At 38.5% G+C, this 13,349-nt stretch overlaps 1 long non-coding RNA gene and 1 pseudogene across 2 annotated transcripts in view; one reads left to right on the top strand and one right to left on the bottom strand.

Moving 5' to 3' along the window:
• Nucleotides 1-1,514: 1,514 nt before the first annotated feature.
• Nucleotides 1,515-2,320, bottom strand: LOC131410001 (AP-1 complex subunit sigma-1A-like; annotated as a pseudogene).
• A 9,369-nt stretch (nt 2,321-11,689) lies between these two features.
• LOC131410256 (uncharacterized) overlaps nt 11,690-13,349 on the top strand; it is a 33,658-nt gene continuing 31,998 nt past the window's right edge. The window contains exon 1 of one of the 2 annotated variants that reach the window (XR_009221202.1): nt 11,690-11,767. This is a non-coding gene — a long non-coding RNA (uncharacterized LOC131410256). The remainder of the gene's footprint in view (nt 11,768-13,349) is intronic. The other variant, XR_009221201.1, reaches the window with a different exon arrangement.

The following is a 13,349-nucleotide window of genomic DNA, read 5'->3' as shown; positions in this document are numbered from 1 at the left end:
TAGGAGCAGTATATGGAGTACGGACATACCATTTGAAAAATATCAAGAGAGTTGAGAAGAGTGGAGAAGCTAGAGGTGGAAATGGGAGTTTATAAGGTTTGGGAATGTTTGCATAAATTGACTATAGTTAAGAGGAAGTTTAAATTGAAAAAAGATAAGAGGGAATATATATCTGGCTACATGGTACTGAATGTTAAGTATTTTCTTGCTTAAAGTAGTTTTGGTCAGTCAACTTGTGTCCCAGACTTGGAGACCACACTAAGTTAATACAATAAGAGCAAGATAAATATCTGTCACTGACATTATGAGGACATTGAGGCTATAACTTATGACCTATTATAAATTATAATTTATATAACTTATTTTGGGAATTAAAATAGGAGGTAAACAAATACATAAACTCATTATTTTCCTGGCATTGTGTTGATTATTTTACACACACAACACAAGAACAATCTTATGAAATGGGTATCAATATCCAATTTTATATATAAGGAATATGAATTTAAAAACATTTAAATCATTTGTTTAAGATCAGAGAAGAAGTGAAAGAGCCAAGATTAAAATCTTAATCAATCAAACTCTATATATTTTATTCATAAACCACCTCATTACACTCCTGACAAAGTAAAAAATAAAAAAAAAGACTAGATATACAGCGAATCCAGTTTTGTATAGGAAGGCTACATTTCTTCTATATGAGAGGAGGAAATGTTCCTTTAGTATTAGCACATTAATATTGTGCTCCTAATAACATGCTGGCATTGTGATAAGAGTCAGACTTTATTTTTAAAATATGAAAATTATAGTCTTTGCATGTGAGAAACATAGTCTTTTGAGGCTTAGACCTCAAAGAACATTTAGAGAACACTACTGAAAGCATAAGAAGGCAGACAAGTGGAGCTAAAATGGTGACACAATACTTAACCAAGAGCACAATTTTACATAGTCTGAACTTACTTTCATCTGTATAAGGATAAATAGGATGTATCTCAGGTTTTAGCTTAGGAGATTTAGATTATTATGAAGAAATCAAAGAGACCCTAATGGCTTTCCCACTTGACATCCTTTAACATATCAACTTTTCCTTTCTCCCAGAAATCCTTTCCTTTTATTTCAGAGGAAAGGAAGTAAAGTCAGACACTTCCTCCACCCCCCCTCCGAAACTCTTGCCTCACCCAGAACATGGAGCAAAGGACGGACAAGGCCCAGTCTCCCATAAAGCCTGCAATTTCCCCAACCCTCTCTTCTCTCAAAGTGGCAAGGTTAGGAAAAAAGTGAACTATGTTGTTCCTCCCCTGTCACTGGACAGAGGTCCCACTGCAGCCAAAGAGGAAGGCGAGGGGGCAGATGAGGGAAAAGGAATTCCCTCTCACTACACAGAAGACCTCCTCCCAGGCAGAGAAGCTGCCCTGGTTGTCTGGGGGGAGAAATGGAGGTAGCTTATGGGGCAGGGAGGAGAAAAGAGTGGGAAAATCTTTTCCTTTTAACCTCACGTATTTGTATATTTACAGTTATAAGGGCAGGGAGGAAGTTTGGGGTAGCATTAGTTCTTCAAAGGCAGAGAATGAGAGCCCAATAGCACCCCTATTTTGGTCACATTCTCCTGCCTCCCATCTCCTAAAACCTTCAGTGGGAAAAGAAGAAACAGGAGATGTGGGTAGAGGGAGGGAATGTTTGAGGGTTTCCAGCCCACAGCTCACTCCAATAGAAGGTGAGGCAGCCGCGGAGGGGCAGCTGAATTCCACCAAGCAAAGAGCCCTCAAAGAGACATGTGAGAATCGGTCACTCGTGCCCTGCCTTTCCACCAGCTCCCCACATCTCCATCCGGCCCAGTGGGGGCGTTCTACCAGACGCATCTCCTCCAGCACACCGAGCAGCGACTCATCCTCCTCCCGCAGCAGGTCTGCCTGCTCGACAGCCTTCAGCACACACTTCTTGAAGGTGTCTTGGACATCACCTCCCATCAAAAACGCATCCCAGATGAAGCATGCCTTCTCAAAGTTGGAAATGATGTCCGGCTTGCACATGCTGTGGAAGTATTTGTCCAGAAGCTCCTCATATCGGTGGGTCAGCTCCAGCGTGATGAGCTCCTAGTCGGGACACTCGATAGCGCAGCAGAAGTAGAGGCTGGCATATCTCTTATAGACGACATTGAGGTCCCTCCTCTCCAGGAAGCTGCACATCTTGGGCTTGCAAGTCAGAATGGCCTGTATAAGCTCCTGAACCATCTTCGTTCGCCGCTTGTCTGACATGGCCAGGTACCACTTTGCAGCCGCAACTTCCCCTGCTAGCTGAACAGCAGCACGTATCGCATCATGTCGCAGCCTCCCGCTCTGCGCGTCCATCCTCAGCCACCGTGGGAGCCAGCTCCACTCGCTTCCTTGTCTTTTTCCTCCTTCCCTCCCTCTTGCTTGAAGCCTCGCTGGTGCCCAGAAGCTTCTAAGACGTCTGGCTCTAAGTGATGAAAGATGAGAGGGGTATCTCCTTACGGTGAGCACCTTAGGGGCCAACAGTCTTTTGACAAGGCCAGCTGGTACCCTGCTGCCTTTATCCAGAGTGCACAAGTCAGACTGCTTGGGTCTTTGACGTTCAGGGATCAGTTCTTACTGAGGACATCTGACATTTGAGTTTCGCCCATGAACTTAACTACTTGGTGAACTTGAGACATGATTTTTATTCTGCGGTAAAGTTGTTTTATATATATAGAGAGAGAGAAAATTCGAAGCAGAAACAATTTGTTATGTATGTAGACATCTTATGAATAAGCACATACATCTTTTATCCAGTTTTCCAAGACATTTTAGAACTGACTTAAGATAATGGTAATTTAACTTGAATTGTTTTTGAATGAAATACAAAGTCTTTCTTTACTCATGATTACTTGATTCTAGGTTTCCAATTTGTCTTTGCATATAATTACAATCTCTCAAGTTTCTTTCACAAATGAAATACCAGGTGGATTCTGTAAAATTTGTATAAAATATAATTGAACAATTTACGCTATCAAGTATCTGTTCTTCCAGTTAATCAAGGTTTTAAATAGTGAACAAACTAAAACTTCAGTGGTAAAACAAAATCTTGTGCTATCTCTGGAAGAATGGAAGCTATGTAATAATATGAAGTTGAGCATGTAAGTTTTGGCGCTAGAATGCCTGAGTTGAAAAGCTGGCTTTACAACTGACTAGGTGTGGGACTTTGGGAAATCATTTCACTTAATTGTGCCTCAATTTCTTTATCAATAAAAATGTACTTTCATCATAGTATTGTTGTAGGTATTAAATGACTTAAAGAGGTATTGCATCTGAAGCATTTAGCATATTACTTGGCATATAGTTAGCATTCAATAAACATTATTATTTATTTATTCCATTCCCACAGGGAAATTTAGGGAGGAGGTGGGCCACCTAGTTCAGTGAGTTTCTCGCTTTATTTTTCTTATTGCCAAAAATAACCTGATAGGTCCAGTGGGATACTGAAGCTGACTGCTAATGGGAGAACTGATTGTGAAGTTTTCAGGAATTTTGGGAGTTGGTTAATATTATGTTGATAGCTTGAAACTGGCTATGATGGGAGTATTTATACCAATCATTCCTGGAAGGCAGTTGCTAAAACTTTACCAGGATGATACTGAAGGTAGCTTTGTTATCGAAGTCTATATAGTTTTCTCCTACTCTGATCTACTGGTCAAATGTAAAGGATCTTTAGACAGATTATAGAAAATATTTCATTCATTTAAAAAAAAGAAATTAGAAATTTAGCAGTTTCTTATACTGTTAAATGTTTACCTACATGACCCAGAAATTCTACTCCAAAACATTCACCCAAGAGAAATGAAAGCATATGTCCACAGAAAGAATTGTTCAAGAATTCTCTAGCAACATTATTCATAATGACCAAAAACAGAGTTCTCTCAACAGGAGAGTATATAAATTAGTTATGTTATATTTGTACAAATGAATACTATACAATAATAAAAAAATGAATCATTGATGCATAAAACAAAGTGAAAGAATCTCACAGAAATAGAGTTGATTGAAAGAAGCCAGACAAAAAGAAGAGTGTGTAGCATATGACTTTATTTATATAAAGATTAAGACCCCGGACAAAGATCACCTATGGTGAGAGCAATTCAAAGAATTGTTGTCTTTGGAGGGTGGGTGGTGGTGGTGGTGGTGATGGTGGTAGTGGTGATGATTGACTGGAAAGGAGCATAACAGAAATTTCTGGGGTGATGAAAATGTTTTCTATCTTGAAATGGGTGTTGGCTACATGGGCACACACATTTATCATATCTTATCAAAGTGTACACTAAAGATCTGTACATTTTACTCTCCACAAATTGTATCTCAGCAAAGAAAAATAAAGCAATATAGTTGAGAACAAATGCTGATTGATGATAGATATGGGTGATGATCAAATTTGATAATTAGAAAATAAAGTTAAGAATAACAAAGTTAACTTTGTTAGAAAATAAAGTTAATTAGAAAATGAAGTTAAGATAATAAAATAAATATAATTAGAAAATAAACTTTTATTTTTGAAAAGAAAAAAGAGTAACCGTTAGGTGTACAATTTGTCTAATCCATCTTTCAGTCACTATAATTTTTTGAATTGTGTGATGTTGGACAACTTAATCTTATGAATATTTTAGTTTATATTACTCTAAAATGGGTTTAAATATAATATCTTCCTCAAAAGATAGTTGGCTGGACTAAAGGAAATAATTCATCAAAAGAATTTAAGATGCCTGGCACTTAGTAAATACTTATAAAGTGATTTTATAGCTATTTTTATTATTAGGAAATAAAAATATAAAAGAAAAGATAAAAGTCAAAGAGAATATGCCCTGAATTTCCAACTCCATCTCATGAAAGTGCTGGAAAGAATGGAGCAGGTAAAATAAAGAGCTAATAGACTAAATTTCCCCAGGGCTGAACACAGAATCTTCAGATTGAAATGATCCAGGAAGTGGATCATCACCAAGAAGAAGGATCATCTTCTAAATAAGAAGAAACAAACTTAATCAGCCTTGCTGCAGTTTCGATTTTCAGTTAAAAAGAGACAGTATTACCCCAAAAGGGAGAGTGATATGGCTACTTTCAAATAGGTGAGAGACAGACAAATTGTCATCATCCTTCTAACTAGCAATAATGTATATTCCAGAAAACAATGGATTTGTGCCTTCTAATGCACATGGAAAATAATTTTAAACCTAGACTTAAACGTAGGAATAGAATAAAAATTTACATGTAAGTACTCAGAAATTCACTTCTGACATTCTTTCATTTTCTAGGAAAGAAAAAATCTTTACTATTTTATATTTAACGTTAGTAATAATGAAGATGAGAATGGGATAAGCTTTGGGGGAGGGAGGGGGGTTAATTTATTTCACTGTATTCTTCTCAAAAATCACTTTTACTTTGATTACATGTTACTTTCATAATTTCAAATAGGTATTTAGATAGGTTAAATGAAGGCATCATGTAAGTATCATCTCCTTTCATTGATTATCGTAAATTTAGTATGTAGTATCATAATTTATTTCTTTTTTTTTTAATTTTTTATTTATTGCAGTAACATTAGTTTATAACATTGTATAAATTTCAGGTGTACATCATTATACTTCTATTTCTGCATAGATTACATCATGTTCACCACCCAAATACTAATTACAACCCATCACCACACACATGTGCCGACTTATCCCTTTCGCCCTCCCCCCAGCCCCCTTCCCCTCTGGTAACCACCAATCCAATCTCTGTCTCTATGTATTTGTTTATTGTTGTTATTATCTACTACATAATGAAGGAAATCGTACGGTATTTGACCTTCTCCCTCTGACTTATTTCGCTTTGCATAATACCGTCAGTGTCCATCCATGTTGTCACAAATGGCTGGATTTCATCGTTTCTTATGGCTGAGTGGTATTCCATTGTGTATATATACCACATCTTCTTTATCCATTCATCCCTTGCTGGGCACTTAGGTTGCTTCCGAGTCTTGGTTATTGTGAATAACGCTGCAATGAACACAGGGGTGCATGTATCTTTATGCAATGGTGTTTTCAAGTTCTTTGGATAAATACCCAGCAATGGAATAGCTGGATCATATGGCAGTTCTATCCTGGATTCTTTGAGGAATCTCCATACTGTTTTCCATAGTGGCTGCATCAGTTAGCACTCCCACCTGCAGTGTATGAGAGTTCCCTTCTCTCCAAATCCTCTCCAACACATGTTGTTTCCTGTCTTGTTAATTATAGCCATTCTGACGGGCGCGAGGTGATATCTCATTGTAGTTTTGATTTGCATTTCCCTGATAGTTAATGATTTTGAACATCTTTTCATGTGTCTGTTGGCCATCTGTATGTCTTCTTTGGAGAAATGTCTGTTCAGGTCTTTTGCCCATTTTTTGATTGGGTTGTTAGTTTTTTTGTTGTTGAGATGCATGAGTTCTTTATATATTTCGGAGATTAAGCCCTTATCAGATGTATGGTTTGCAAATATCTCCTCCCAATTGTTAGGTTGTGTTTTCGTTTTGTTGATGGTTTCCTTTGCTGTGCAGAAGCTTTTTAGTTTGATGTAGTCCCATTTGTTTATTTTTTCTATTGTTTCTCTTGCCCTGTCAGACATGGTGCTTGAAAATATGTTGCTAAGACTGATGTCGAAGAACATCATATGTTTTCTTCTAGAAGTTTCATAGTTTCGGGTCTTACATTCAAGTCTTTAATCCATTTGGAGTTACTTTTTGTGTATGGTGTAAGGTAAGGGTCTACTTTCATTTTTTGCATGTGGCTATCCAGTTTTCCCAACACCATTTGTTGAAGAGACTTTCTTTTCCCCATTGTATGTTCTTGGCTCCTTTGTCAAAGATTAGCTGTCCATAGATGTGTGGGTTTATTTCTGGGCTTTCGATTCTATTCCATTGATCTGTGTGTCTGTTTTAGTGCCAGCACCATGCTGTTTTGGTTACTATAGCTTTGTAGTATATTTTGAAATCAGGGAGTGTGATACCTCCAGCTTTGTTCTTTTTTCTCTGGATTCCTTTAGCTATTTGGGGTCTTTTGTTGTTCCATATAAATTTTAGGATTCTTTGTCTATTTCTGTGAAAAATGTTGTTGGAACTTTGATAGGGATTGCATTGAATCTATAGATTGCTTTAGGAAGTATGGACATCTTAACTATGTTAATTCTTCCAATCCAAGAGCACGGAATATCTTTCCATTTCTTTGTGTCTTCTTCAATTTCTTTCAGCAATGTCGTATAGTTTTTGGTGTACAGCTCTTTCACCTCTTTGGTTAAGTTTATTCCTAGGTATTTTATTCTTTTTCTTGCAATTGTAAATGGGATGGTATTCTTAATTTCTCTTTCTGCTACTTTATTGTTAGTGTATAGAAAGGCAACTGATTTTGGTATGTTGATTGTGTATCCTGCAACTTTACCATATTCGTTTATTACTTCTAAAAATTTCTGGTGGATTCTTTAGGGTTTTCTATATACAAAATCATGTCACCTGCAAATAGTGACAGTTTCACTTCTTCCTCTCCAATTTGGATCCCTTTATTTCTTTCTCTTGCCTGATTGCTCTGGCTAGGACTTCCAGTACTATGTTAAATAGGAGTGGTGACAGTGGGCATCCTTGTCTGGTTCCCGTTCTTAGAGGGATAGCTTTCAGTTTTTCATCATTGAGGATGATACTAGCTGTGGGTTTGTCATATATGGTCTTTATTATGTTGAGGTACTTTCCTTCTATACCCATTTTATTCAGAGTTTTTATCACAAATGGATGCTGTATCTTGTCAAATGCTTTCTCTGCATCTATTGAGATGATCATGTGATTTTTATTCTTCATTTTATTAATGTGGTGTATTACGTTGATTGATTTGCGAATGTTAAACCATCCCTGCATACCTGGAATAAATCCCACTTGATCATGGTGTATAATCTTTTTAACGTATTGTTGTATGCGATTTGCTAGTATTTCGTTGAGGATTTTTGCATCGATGTTCATCAGTGATATTGGCCTGTAATTTTCTTTTTTTTGTGTTGTCCTTGTCTGGTTTTGGTATCAGGGTAATGTGAGCTTCGTAGAATGAGTTAGGGAGCTTCCCCACCTCCTCAATTATTTGGAAGAGTTTCAGAAGGATAGGTATTACCTCTTCTTTGAATGTTTGGTAGAATTCAGTAGGGAAGCCGTCTGGTCCTGGATTTTTATTTTTTGGGAGGTTTTAGATTACTGTTTCAATCTCCTTACTGGTGATTGGTTTATTCAAATTCTCTACTTCTTCTTGATCCAGTTTTGGAAGGTTGTATGATTCTAAGAATTTATCCATTTCTTCCAGATTGTCGAATTGGTTGGCATATAGCTTTTCATAGTATTCTCTTATAATCTTTTGTATTTCTGAGGTGTCTGTTGTAATTTCTTCTCTTTCATTTCTGATTTTACTTATTTGTGCCTTCTCTCTTTTTTTCTTGGTGAGTCTAGCTAAAGGTTTGTCAATTTTGTTGATCTTTTCAAAGAACCAGCTCTTGGTTCTATTAATTTTTTCTATTGTTTTTTTGGTCTCTATTTCATTTATTTCTGCTCTAACTTTTATTATTTCCCTTCTACTGATTTTGGGCTTTGTTTGTTCTTCTTTTTCCAGTTCCTTTAGGTGCATTGTTAGATTGTTTATTTGAGATTTTTCTTATTTGTTGAGATAGGCCTGTATTTCTATAAACTTCTCTCTTAGAACTGCTTTTGCTGTATCCCATAAATTCTGGCATGTCGTATTTTCATTTTCATTTGTCTCCAGGTATTTTTTCATTTCTTCTTTGATTTCTTCATTGACCCAGTCATTATTCAGTAGCATTTTGTTTAATCTCCATGTATTTGTGGCTTTTCTTATTTTCTTCCTATAGTTGATTTCTAGTTTCATACCACTGTGGTCAGAAAAGATACTTGGTATTATTTCAATCTTCTTAAATTTATGGAGACTTGTTTTGTGGCCTAATATGTGATCAATCCTGGAGAACGTTCCATGTGCATTTGAAAAGAACGTGTATTCTTCGGTTTTTGGATGGAATGCTCTGTATATATCTACTAGGTCCATCTTTTTTAGTGTGTCATTTAAGGCCAACGTTTCCTTATTAATCTTCTGTTTGGATAATCTATCCATTGGTGTAAGTGGAGTGTTAAAGTCCCCTACTATTATTGTGTTACTGTCTATTTCTGTTTTTATGTCTCTTAATAATTGCTTTATATATTTAGGTGCACCTACATTGGGTGCGTAGATATTTACAAGTGTTATATCCTCTTGTTGGATTGTTCCCTTGATCATTATGTAATGCCTTTCTTTGTCTCTTTTTACAGTTTTTGTTTTAAAGTCTATTTTTTCTGATATGAGTACTGCTACCCCACCTTACTTTTCATTGCCATTTGTGTGGAGTATCTTTTTCCATCCCTTCACTTTCAGTTTGTGAGTGTCTTTAGGTATGAAGTGTGTCTCTTGTATGCAGCATATATATGGGTCTTGTTGTTTTCTCCAATCAGCCACCCTATGCCTTTTAATTGGAGCACTTAGTCCATTGACGTTTAAAGTAGCTATTGATAAGTATGTACTTACTGCCATTTTTTAACTTTTCTTTTCTCGGTGTTTTAGTAGTCCTTCTCTGTTCCTTTCTTCTTCGATACAGAATTGATGGTCTCTTTAGTTTGACCTCTGTCTGAAAGCTCTACTCTTTAACTCCCCTCCTCCTACCTTTAATGTTTTTGATGTCATATCAGATCTCTTTTTTGTGCATTTATATCCATTACGTTCTTATCATGGAAATAGATAATTTTTCCTATTTTTGGTCTTCTCTTTTTCCCTTAAATCAGTCCCTTTAACATTTCTTGTAGCACTGGTTTCCTGTTGACGATCTCCTTTAATTTTTGCTTGTCTGGGAAATTTTTGATCTCTCCTTCCATTTTCAATGATAACCTTGCTGGGTAGAGTATTCTTGGCTGTAAGTTTTTTCCTTTTAGCACTTTAAATATATCGTGCCACTCTCTTCTAGCCTGTAAGGTTTCTGCTGAGAAGTCAGCTGATAGCCTTATGGGGTTTCCTTTGTATGTAACTTGACGTTCTCTTGTGGCTTTTAGGATTCTCTCTTTATCTTTAATTCTGGACATTTTGAGTATGATGTGTCTTGGTGTGGGCCTCTTTGGGTTTATCTTGTTTGGGACTCTCTGTGATTCCTGTACCTGGATTTCTGTTTCCTTCCTTAGGTTAGGGAAGTTTTCATCTATTATTTCTTGAAATAGATTCTCTGCCACTTTGTCTCTCTCTTCTCCTTCTGGGACACCTATAACACGGATGTCAGTGTGCTTGAAGTTGTCCCAGAGGTCCCTTAGACTGTCCTCACTCTTTTTAAATCTTTTCTCTTTAACTGTTCAGCTTGGGTAATTTCTTCTAGTCTTTCATCCAGCTCGCAGATCTGTTCTTCTGTATCCTCTACTCTGCTTTTGAGTCCCTCTAGTGAATTTTTCATTTCCAGTATTGTACTCTTCATTTCTGATTGGTTCTTTTTTATATCTTCCATTTCTTTGTTGACATTCTCACTGAGTTCATCTATTCTTCTCCCCACATCAGTGAGCATCCTGAACACTCTTTGTTTGAACTCTCTGTCAGGTAAGTTGCTCATTTCTGTTTCACTTAGTTCCTTTTCTGGGGTTTTGTCCTGTTCCCTTACTTGGAATGTATTCTTTTGCCTCCTCATTTTGCCTCTTTCCCTGTGCTTGTGTCTATGTATTAGGTAGGTCAGCTACGTCTCCTGTTCTTGGATAGGTGACCTTATGTACGTGATGGCTTAGGAGGCCTGCAGTGTTCTTCCCTCAGTTCTCAATGTTCCTGGGTTGACCCCTATGTGGGCTACGTGTGTCCTTCTGTTGTGGCCTGTTTGCTCTCCCTGTAGGCACACAGGGAGGCCGAGTTCTGCTCCTGGCCAGCTGTTGTAATGCTCAGCTGCTTGTAGTTGTTGTGGGCCCTTCAGTCTCTTTATCAGGTGTGGGGAGCCCCGGCACAGTTGGCTGCAAGTTCTAATACCACATTTGTGTTGCAGTATTTCTTTTAAGTGAGTGGGCCCCCGGCGTGGCAGGTGGTTTGGCTCAGGGCCTTACAAGTGCTATAAGCCTCAAGCCTTTAGGTCTCTTGTCAGCTCTCTGAGGATTGCAGCTGGGTGGGGCTGGCCTCAGGCACGGGAGCACCCAATTGTTTCAGGCTTTGGAAGGTGGGGCAAACCCCCATGTGGGTCTTTGAGAAGCACAAGTCTTCTGCGGCTGAGAAGCCCTGCCGCCCACAGGTCCACACACACAGTCAACACAGTCCTGCCCCGTGTGAGCGCCCCGACCTCCTGAAGCGGACCTAGTCTCTCCACGGCGGGAGCCCCACACACTCCACCACTGCCCACACTCTCCACCTGCTCCTTGTGCACATCCTGCCCTGCTGAAGTCGGCTCAGTTGCCAGGCTGCAGAGAATCCAGTCACCAATCTCTGCAGGCCCACAAGTTGCCTGAGGGCTTGTTTTTGGCTGGGGCCAGTCTCTAGGGTGAGCTGCCTGCCCTGGCTGAGCTGGATTAAATCCGTGCTCTAGCGGGTGGGGCAGACCCTGGGCTAGCAGGCCTCAAGGAGAACTCCAGTGGCATCTGTGTCAGCACACCCACACCAGGCCACAACAATGGCCCCCGCCAATGTCCCAGTCCCTGGATACGTCTCACGCCTCACCGAGATGCAATCAGGGCCTATTAGGTGAGTCTCTTTTCACCACAGCACTGTGCACCTTTCTTTCTGGTGATTTTAGGATGCTGTCTGAAACTGGTGAGTTTGCACATGGACCATCCAAGAGCCAGTTTTAATTTCTTTGTGAACCAGCTTCCCTGGGGGCAATCCCCAATGTTCCAGCAGCAGGCAAAGTCAGACATTACGCCACTCATCTCAATTGTGCTGGGTCCACAAAATGCCCACAGTGGGGGCGCTCTCCGGCTCAGGGCCCTGCGCCTCCAGGGACGGCTGCGTACCTGTGGGCGGTTCCCAGGCAGCCGAGAAGCGCTGCAGCTTGTGAAGGCGGCGCTTTTCCTCTCCAGCAGGGAGCCTCCGCCTCTTCCACCTCAATTAGGATTGTCCCCTGTTGCAGGAGTTCCCCTTATCCAGTCCTCAGTCCTGTCTCAGGGGTAATTTTTCCACGAGTAGTTGTAAATTGGCTGTGTCCACAGGAGGAGGTGAGTTCAGAGTCTGCCTACGCCGCCATCGTGACTTCCCTCCATAATTTATCACTTATGCCTTGAGGAACACGAATCATAGTTAGTGCTGCCACTATATTTTACATTCATATTTTGATAGAGTTAAAAATTAACATATTAAGAAAATATATTGTTCTTAGGTGGTCAGTTTCATATTTATTGACCATTGTATACACCTCTGTAGCTATCACAAACAACAAGATATAGAAAATTTCCATTGCCCCTAAAATTTTGTTTTGTCTCCTATATCTCGTTCCTCCACACCTCACTTCCTGCAGCCCCTGATCTGATTTCTATCACTAAAGACTAGTTTTGTTTATTACTTGACTTTCATAAATCTTATATACAATATGTATTGTTTTGTTTCTGTCTTCTTAGCCTGTTTTTGAAAAAAGATTTATCCGTGTTGTTTTGAGTACCAGTGGTTTATTCTTTTCTTATGGTTAAGTAATAAGCCATTGTTTGAATATACCACGAGTTGTTATCCATTTATGCATTTCTCTGTTAATGAGCATTTGAGGTGTTTCAAGTTTTTGGCTGTTATAAATAAGGCTTGTCTAAAAAATCCTTGTACAAGTTTTTTGAGAAAATATATTTTCATTGCTCTTGGGTAAATGTCTAAGAGTGGAATTTCTGGCTCATAAGATAGATATATATATACACACGCTTGTTGTTATGTAATAACAATATGTTATTTTGTTATACTGTTAAGAAATGCCAAACTATTCTCCAAAATATTTGTACCACTCACCACTCCCACCAGCAGTATGTGAGAGTTCCAGTTGCTCCACAACTTCACCAACATTCTGTTAGACATTTTAACTTTATGCATTCTAATAAGTGGGAAATGGTGGCTCATTGTGGAGTCAATTTGCATTATTTTGATGATCAAAGATGTTGAGCACTTTTTTATAGGTTTATCAGTCATTTGTATATCTCATTTTGTGAGGTTTCAGTTCAAGTTTTTGCCCCTATTTATCGTATTATTTTTGCTTTCTTTTTTTATTGTTGATTTGTAAGAGTCTTTTATGTATTGTGGATATATATTCAGAATATGAGTCATTCGTCAGATATATGTAAGGAAAATAGTT

Source organism: Diceros bicornis, chromosome 9 (assembly GCF_020826845.1).
Source record: "Diceros bicornis minor isolate mBicDic1 chromosome 9, mDicBic1.mat.cur, whole genome shotgun sequence".
NCBI classification, from domain to species: domain Eukaryota; kingdom Metazoa; phylum Chordata; class Mammalia; order Perissodactyla; family Rhinocerotidae; genus Diceros; species Diceros bicornis.
This window is presented reverse-complemented; position numbering and strand designations above follow the sequence as displayed.